Genomic DNA, 9,143 nt, shown 5'->3' with positions numbered 1-9,143 from the left:
TTCAAAAGCTGCCCACTGAAAGCTAAGGAATTAACCACGTGGGAGATCAAGATGTAGAGTACACTGAAGTTCAAATCACATATTACTGGAAATATCAACGGTGCATAGAAAGGGGGCAACACACAAGAGGCAAACATAGAACTAGGGGAGGAGTGGTGCAGATCAGGCTGCACCCCTGTGGGCCCTGGGAGTAAGCAAGAATGTAGGCACGCAATATCCAACGCATTCATATGGGCAAAACCCACTCTGTATCCGATACACTTGGTGATCCACGTTGCAGATGCCCTTACACCCCTGAGTGACATTTCAACATTCAAATGGTTGCTCACAGAAAGCAAGCCATCCCGATTTGCACGCTTCCACCTAGTCACACAAAACCCTAACCCTAATACATACCATAAATACAAGTGATGGTATCTGATCTCAATACACCTCTGAATGAGCCTTACTCATCATCGCCATCAACAGCACTTAGGCGCAAATCCCACAAAGAGAATAACAGAGAAGCCAATAGTCAAAGAGCGCAAGATCACCAGAAACAACATGAGAATCGGTAAAAGCAGAAAGAATCACTATATCAGGAGCAAATCATGAACTGGTGGACACAAAAACTGGGACATGTATAAGTAAATGGCTCAGATACACTCCCATCTCAACACTGTAACTGAATTTCTGGTAGAATGACCATGAACATTTATATTTGTGAACGGAGGGAGTAACAGTTAAGAAGGGGAGCCTTGGCGCAGCAGCGGTAAAGCTGTAGCCTTGTAACCTTGTGGTCATGGGTTCGAGTCCTGGAAACAGCCTCTTGCAGAAATGTAGGGAAAGGCTGCGTACTATAGACCCAAAGCGATCGGACCCTTGCCCGGACCCTGCACAAGCAGGAGCTACGTGCACCGGGCTGCCCTTTAGGGAGTAATAGTTAGCCGCTAAACTGGTTGCTTGCTGTGACACAAGCCATCCTAGTTTAGCAGCAAGTGAATCAATTCAGGTGTTAGATAGAAGCTCTCACAGGGAGGTTATATCATCACAGCCATTCATGAACATGACACACAAAAACAGTAATCTTGACAGCTGAACTTGCCCTATACGACCCTTAAGTTGAAACCAGTAAAGAAGTAAAGAGAAACCAAAAGTACAAACTGATAAGTAGATATAGAGTACAATAGAAGGATGAAATTATTAAGTCAAATAGCAATTGAAACAAGCAAACTGACCCAGCACCAAATAAGATAGTTTCAAAAACCATCCAAGGGACAGCAGAATTATCATAGCCATTCAAGAAAAAGGAAGAAACAGAAAAAGGGGGGAAAAACAGAAGAAAGAATTAAGTGTGGCTGGAGTACTGTTCCTAAAACAACAGAACTGGTTGACATACTGCAAAACCAACAAAATGTGTAGGAAAAAGGCGAAAATATAAACTTGAAAATTAGTCCCTTGCATCCACCAGACCATGATTTTACCGGAAGAACTGATATCATAACCGAACTCTCAAGATATTTTTTATGTATACGTGGATGCGAGCAAGCAAGAACTACAAATTCTCAAAAAGGAAAAGATCAGTTCAAATTTTGGGAAGGGAACACTCATTTTTACTCGGAACATTATTGGGCGGGAGGCTCAGAGTTGGCCCATTTATAAAAGGTAGTCATGGTAATTTTGCAACATGAGATTATAGAATAGGTAGGTGCAGGATTATGACAACATTGTGCTTTCCACGTATTGGCTTCTATAAGCATTAAAATGGTCATCAGCAGAAAGCAAACAGTGCAGATTGTATTCCTTGAGGCCAGTTAGCAGTTGCTGTGTGGACCAAAACAGTACTCCCTCCGTAAAGAAATATAAGAGCGTTTAGATCACTACTTTAGTGATCTAAACGTAGTGATCTAAACGCTCTTATATTTCTACAGAGGGAGTAGAAAAGAAGTTTGACAACTTGCCGACTTGAATGTACATCACTACCAAAAGAACTAGTAAAAATTTAATAGGGATAGTAAAGGACATGGAATATGACCAAAGAACTAGCCATGAACAGGGGTGCGTGGAAGCTAGCTATCCATGTGCCAGAACCATGAGTTGGTTGCGAGATCTTATGGGTTTCAGCTCTAGCCTACCCCCAACTTGTTTGGGACTAAAGGCTTTGTTGTTGTTGTTGTTGGTAGTAAAGGAGGACATGCACAGATCATGTTTCACATATTTAACCCCATGAAAAGGGAGTAAACACATTCAACCACTACCAGTACTAGGACCACCAACCACTGTGAGACGAGCTTGAGCAAAAGCCCGAATGCACCGAACTGGTTCCCTCCATGAACAACAAAATCATGAGAAGGCAAACCGAACACCACAAGAGGTGACCTGTGCGTTAGCCAATCTTAGTGAGATGGGCCAGTGCCAGAACCACGGCAATTTATCACTCCAATCATAAAAAGGCCATCGGAATAAATAAATGTGTAAACCATACTGTATAGGAGGGCACAGTACTAGTTGAACTGGGAGGGCTCAGATTCGCCTTTGATAGATCATACAACCTAGCCCCACCCTCTTCATTCACCAGATCAACCCCCCACCAATGAAGTCAAGCTCTGCTGGTTATCACTCAACAGAATGACCGACAGAGCCATCAATATTCGTTGAGAATGAAAAGGTCCCAAAAGAGGGGAGAGCGTGTTTTTTATACCCACGGCTCCTCGAATAATCAAAGACAGGTTTATTGTCAGCCAAGTTTGATCATCATCTCCCCTGATATAGCTCCCTTTGTGCATGCAACAGGTAAGGGTGAAAAGTAGGTTGGATCAGATACAGAACATCTGCAGCTAAGCACAGTATCAGCAGCTGGAGGGTGATTAGAACACATGAGGAATAGTTCACAAAATCCTGGGAAATTTTTGGGGAGTACTATTTGAATGAATGGCTCAGATTTAACCCACCATGAATCACCAAAGTTGGGAAATGTTCCAGGTGGTACAAAATCCTGGGAAAATTTTGGGGAGTACTATTTGAATGAGTGAAGTGGTACCATAAACAATAAAATATCTCTCTCCCTCTTCCTCTCCCTCTCCAGCAACAAATTGCCGCAACTAGTAACTTGCTGCAGAGCAAGGCCTCCTAGTTTAACGACTAACTGTCTAACTGGGCAAAGTTGAATGGAACCAACCTAGGAAACGTGAAAGCATCTCTATCTCAGGACATGTTGAAAGATCAACACCAAAGAACACAAAGGAAACAAATATGCCATGTCCGGAACACTGCACTGATGTCCGTATTACTCGAAACGAAAGAAGCAATTGACATTTGTTCACTTCAGATAAAAGGAGTAACTACAAGACAAATAAAAAACAGGATGACATAAACTTTCCATTTTGAAACAGAAGAAAAGCATAAGCTTGCAAAAAGGGATGCGTATAATACAAACAGAAAACAGGAAATGCAGCTCGCCCGTTTATCCCATGAAAATGGGGTTCTAATGCTAAATAGTACATGTAACATATGATAGTGGCAATACTATTCCACCATGAAACTGAACACCAGTCAATCCAACCTCTGGCAAAATGAAAACTAAACCAAAGCAATAATACTGAATAAATTTAAAAATATATAATGAGAAGGGGGCCAACCGCCAACATATAAATCCCAAATGACCCAAGCAAAAGCTCCAGGAGGACATTCAGTTATGGTATGACAAAATATAAGAGCCTTTTTAACAAATACACTTTTGCAGTTGATAAATTTACTTGACACTCATTTAGAATCCGTGCAAGGGATCTGTACCACACTAATGCATCAGAAATGTGGCAGTTATTATTGACAGCAGCAGCTAAAGAATAGACTAATTACCAATGAACTAAATAGCATAGAGAATCGTAACAAAAGGTCTGCTCTGACCAAAACAAATACGAAGGTAATATGAGCTTCAGTTCATAAAAAACAGACATAACAGATCAAAACTTTGTCTTTGAAGAAGCATCTGGCAGGACAAGATAAGCAAGAGAACAGCTTCTCGTTAACCAGTTGAATAGAACTGCCAATAGCTACAAGCATTGGAGGAAAAAAGGGCAACCGTTTGACACATATATAGTATGTACAACTAGAAAGGCAAAAACGATGCCAACTAGAAACCAACCCAAGTAAAGCTAGGGTGGTTGGGTTCATCACCAAGAGAAGATACCAATCCAGATCCAGATCACGCATCAACACAAAAGGAATAGAAATTAAAAACAATGTATAGTGGAGAAGGAAAAACTGAGTATTGTAGCGTAGCAAGAGGGCTCAGTTTTGCCTTTCATCTTGAAGCCCAACACTCACGTCTCTTGCTGCATAACCTACCCATAGCGATGTAATTGAACTGCCCTGGTTATCACACATCAGAATGACCATCCAAGGCGCAGAACATCCAACATTAGCCATGAATTGAACAGGCTGCAAGAGAAGTAAGGGTGAGCTCTTAAGGGCATCTCCAACGCCGGCACCCATTTGGGCCCTATTACGGCTGTCTTGATTGCTCAAACATAATTATTTCAGCCACAGGCATCATCATCGCCCCTCTTTTTTTTTAAGGAAAAAGGTCAAATCCCCAAGCAACATGACCATAACATCCATCCATTAGGCTAGTCATAGTGGTGAGTAACTTAGACAGTCTCAGGAGCTGCTCATACCTGGCCTCGACCGACCAAACCTCACAGTGTGGGCGACGCATCAGACAACGCCTTACGGTTCCCAGCCATGCCACAACCAAATCCAAGGCAATGGACTGGCGGCAGCTGGCAGCACCGTAGAGACCGGGATCTGACGTGGCAGCCACCCGGACAATGGGTCAGCGAGTCGGCAATGAGAGCTTGACTGATTTGATTTTTTTTGGGGGGGGAGGGGGGATACAAGGATCGTAAGAAAAAGAGGGCTCAGTTTTGCATTTCATCTTCAAACCCAACACTCACATCTCTTGCTGCATAATCTACCCATCACAATGTAAGAGAACTGCCCTGGTTATCACTTATCAGAATGACCATCCGAGGAGCAGAACATCCAACATTACCGATGAATTGAACAGGCTGCAAGGGAGGTAAGGGTGGGCTCTAATTTAGTACCCACAAGCCACAGCTGTCTTGATTGCTCAAGACATGCTTATTTCAGCCACAGTCATCATCATCACCCCTCATTTTTTACCGAAAAGGAGGCTGTATCCCCGGCCTTTGCCCACCAAGCAAGATGACCCTGATATCCATACATACATACATACATACTCCCTCTGTAAAGAAATATAAGAGTGTTTAGATCATACTCCCTCCGTTTCTAAATATAAGCCCTTTTAGAGATTCCAATATGGACTACATACGGAGCAAAATGAGTGAATTTACATGCGTGCACATGTCCATCCATCCATCCCCATCAGCCTCAGGAGCTACTCATGCCTGGCCTGGACCGACCAACCAGACCTGATGACGCCCCAGATAACACCGTACGGTTCCCAGCCCACGCCACAGCCAAATCCAAGGCAATGGAACGGCAGAGGCTGGCAGCACCGCAGCAGTGAACTGATGCGGGCACCACCCAGACGATTGGCCAGCGAGTTGGCAATGAGAGCTCGACTGATTTGGCTTAGGGTTAGAGGTAGAGGGGTGGGGGTATACGTAGCATAGCAAAAGAGGCTCAGTTTTGTCTTCCATCTTCAAGCCCAACCCTCACATCTCTTGCTGCATAATGTACCCATCACGATGTATGAGAACTGCCATGGTTATCACTCACAGAATGACCGTCCGAGGCACAAAGCATCCAACATCAGCGATGAATTGGACAGGCTGCAAGAGAGGCAAGGGTGGGCTCTAAGGCCAACTCCAACGCAGACACCGATTTTTCGGCTCTGTTTAGTACCACCACGCCACGACTGTCTTGATTGCTCAAAACATGATTATTTCAGCCATCGTCGTCATCACCACCATCATCATCATTGCCCCAATTTTTCCCCCAAAAAGGGGGTTCAACCCCAGTCCGGGGTCTGCACACCAAGCAACATGACCATGATATCCATACATACATACTCCCTCCGTTCCAAAATGTACTCCCTCCGTTCCAAAATAGGAGTCGTGGTTTTAGTTCACGACACATGAATGCATCCATCCATCCATCCTGCTCAGGAGCTGCTCATTACCTGGCCTCGACCGACCAAATCTCCCGGCTCGAACGACGCATCAGACAACAGAGCACGGTGCCAGCCCACGCCACAACCGAATCCAAGGCAATGGAAAGGCGGTGGCTGGCGGCTCCGTAGCAGTGTGGAACTGAGGCAGCGGCCACCGGAACGACAGGTCAGCGATCCGGCAACGAGAGCTCGCCTGATTCGGTTTAGGACTTACCGGTGTGAACAATGCTCGCACGCAGACACAGAGTGAGCGAGTGTGTGGGAGTCTGAGAAAGAGAGAGAGGGAGAGAGAGAGGAGAGGGGGGGATACAAGGATCATGATCATAAGCAAAAGAGGGCTCAGTTTTGCATTTCATCTTCAAACCCAACACTCACATCTCTTGCTGCATAATCTACCTATCGCAATGTAAGAGAACTGCCCTGGTTATCACTCATCAGAATGACCGTCCGAGGTGCAGAACATCCAACATTACCGATGAATTGAACAGGCCACAAAGGAGGTAAGGGTCGGCTCTACTTTAGTACCCACAGGACACCGCTATCTTGATTGCTCAAGACATGCTTATTTCGGCCACAGTCATCATCATCGCCTTTGCCCACCAAGCAAGATGACCCTGATATCCATAAATACATACATACATACATACATACATACATACTCCCTCTGTAAAGAAATATAAGAGTGTTTAGATCATACTCCCTCCGTTTCTAAATATAAGCCCTTCTAGAGATTCCAATGTGGACTACATACGGAGCAAAATGAGTGAATTTACATGCGTGCACATGTCCATCCATCCTCATCAGCCTCAGGAGCTACTCATGCCTGGCCTGGACCGACCAACCAGACCTGATGACGCCCCAGATAACACCGTACGGTTCCCAGCCCACGCCACAGCCAAATCCAAGGCAATGGAACAGCAGAGGCTGGCAGCACCGCAGCAGTGAACTGAAGCGGGCACCACCCAGACGATTGGCCAGCGAGTTGGCAATGAGAGCTTGACTGATTTGGTTTAGGGTTAGAGGTAGAGGGGTGGGGGGTATATGTAGCATAGCAAAAGAGGCTCAGTTTTGTCTTTCATCTTCAAGCCCAACCCTCACCATCTCTTGCTGCTTAATCTACCCATCACGATGTAAGAGAACTGCCATGGTTATCACTCAACAGAAAGACCATCCAAGGCACAAATCATCCAACGTCAGCGATGAATTGGACAGGCTGCAAGAGAGGCAAGGGTGGGCTCTAAGGCCAACTCCAACGCAGACACCGATTTTTTCGGCTCTGTTTAGTACCACCACGCCACGGCTGCCTTGATTGCTCAAGACATGATTATTTCAGCCATCATCGTTATCACCATCATCATTGCCCCTCCCCAAAAAGGAGGTTCAGCCCCCGTCAGGGCTCTACACACCAAGCAACATGACCATGATATCCATACATGCATACTCCCTCCGTTCCAAAATGTACTCCCTCCGTTCCAAAATAGGAGTCGTGGTTTTAGTTCACGACACATGAATGCATCCATCCATCCTGCTCAGGAGCTGCTCATACCTGGCCTCGACCGACCAAACCTCCCGCACGGACGAAACAGCAGACAATCACTCTACGGTTTCCTGCCCGCGCCACAACCGAATCCAAGGCAATGGAACGGCGGTGGCTGGCGGCTCCGTAGCGGTGTGGAACTGACGCAATGGACACCGGGACGATGGGTCAGCGATCCGGCAACGAGAGCTCGCCTGATTCGGTTTCGGGTTAGGGTTAACTGGTGTGAACTCGGCGCGCGCGCGCACACAGAGCGAGCGAGTGTGAGTCAGAGAGAGAGAGAGATGGGGATCGTACCGAATCCAAAGCAATCCATCGACGGCGGCTCAGATCCCGCGCCGGCCCGACCGGAGCGCACCACGGGCCCCGCCGCTGGCTCCCCAGCCCGCGCCGCCGCGGACGCCTCCCGCGCAGGCGGCATCCCCGAGGGGGGTCCCCAAGCCGATGCGTGACGGCGCGGCGGGAGGGGCTGGCCCCGAGGATCGGCGACCCGGCGCGTCGGCCGCTCGGGAGCCTGGCCGGATCCGGCGGCTCCCTCCATCATCGCCGCCGTTTGGGGAGGGACGCGGTCATCGGCCACGGCGAGCGGGACGGACGGTGCGGCGGGATTCGATTGGAGCGCTCGCATCGCGTGCTATGCTCCGCCGCCGCACGCAGCCATGCCGCCGGTGGCCTCTCGCGGCCGGTCTGGTCCGAGGTAGGAGTACTAGCTAGCTAGGGTTCGGCGGCGACGGGAGAAGAGATGGATCCAAATCAAGGGAAGGTAACCCGAGGAGGCCTGCGAGGGCCGAATGAAAGCGCGGAGGGGGGATGAAAGGGTACACGTGTCGTGTAGTGGCCTCACGGTGCATTTTCTCTTTCTTTCCTTTTTAACACCGCCCTCTTGGCATTTTATTCATGAAGGCCGGCTATTTTTTCTATAGAAAACTTTCAATCTATTCGTTGCAATCATGATAGTACAATGAACATCGATAGTAACAAAAATTCAATTAAGATCTGTAGATCATCTAGCGACGACTAAAAATACTGAAGCGAGGCGAAGGCATGGCACCGCCATCGCCCTCAACTCGTCGAATCCGTGCAAAACTTGTTGCAGTAGACAGTCGGGAAGGCTTCGAGCTAAGACCCCATCGGACCATAACAGCAACCGCCACTAGTGAAGAGAAAAACTTAGATTGAAAGGATCCAACCTAAAGACATAAGAACATACACGAACAAAAACCGGATCCGAGCTGATCCACCAAAAACAACCATGACCAAATCCTGCAAGATACGCCGGAGACACACCTCCACACGCGCTCCGACGATGCTAGACTCACCATAGGGACGGGGTTAGGCGGGGAGAACCTTATTCAATCTTCAGGAAGTCATCGTCGTCCCGCCTTCCACTACGCAGGACACAAACTATGACAAAATTCAAAGAAAAATCTTAAAACGGGGCCCTCCCGCCGAAAAGGCACGGGACCCACC

At 47.3% G+C, this 9,143-nt stretch overlaps 1 long non-coding RNA gene across 1 annotated transcript; it reads right to left on the bottom strand.

Moving 5' to 3' along the window:
• Window positions 1-4,263: 4,263 nt before the first annotated feature.
• On the bottom strand, window positions 4,264-8,499 carry LOC123163825 (uncharacterized). Its single transcript, XR_006482005.1, has 2 exons — window positions 7,971-8,499; window positions 4,264-7,867 (listed from the first exon to the last, which is right to left on the bottom strand). It is a non-coding gene; the product is annotated as an uncharacterized lncRNA (long non-coding RNA).
• Window positions 8,500-9,143: the final 644 nt, after the last annotated feature.

This window comes from Triticum aestivum, chromosome 7D (assembly GCF_018294505.1).
Source record: "Triticum aestivum cultivar Chinese Spring chromosome 7D, IWGSC CS RefSeq v2.1, whole genome shotgun sequence".
Classification (NCBI taxonomy): domain Eukaryota; kingdom Viridiplantae; phylum Streptophyta; class Magnoliopsida; order Poales; family Poaceae; genus Triticum; species Triticum aestivum.
The sequence above is the reverse complement of the archived record's forward strand: the minus strand, read 5'-3'. Positions and strand labels throughout refer to the sequence as shown.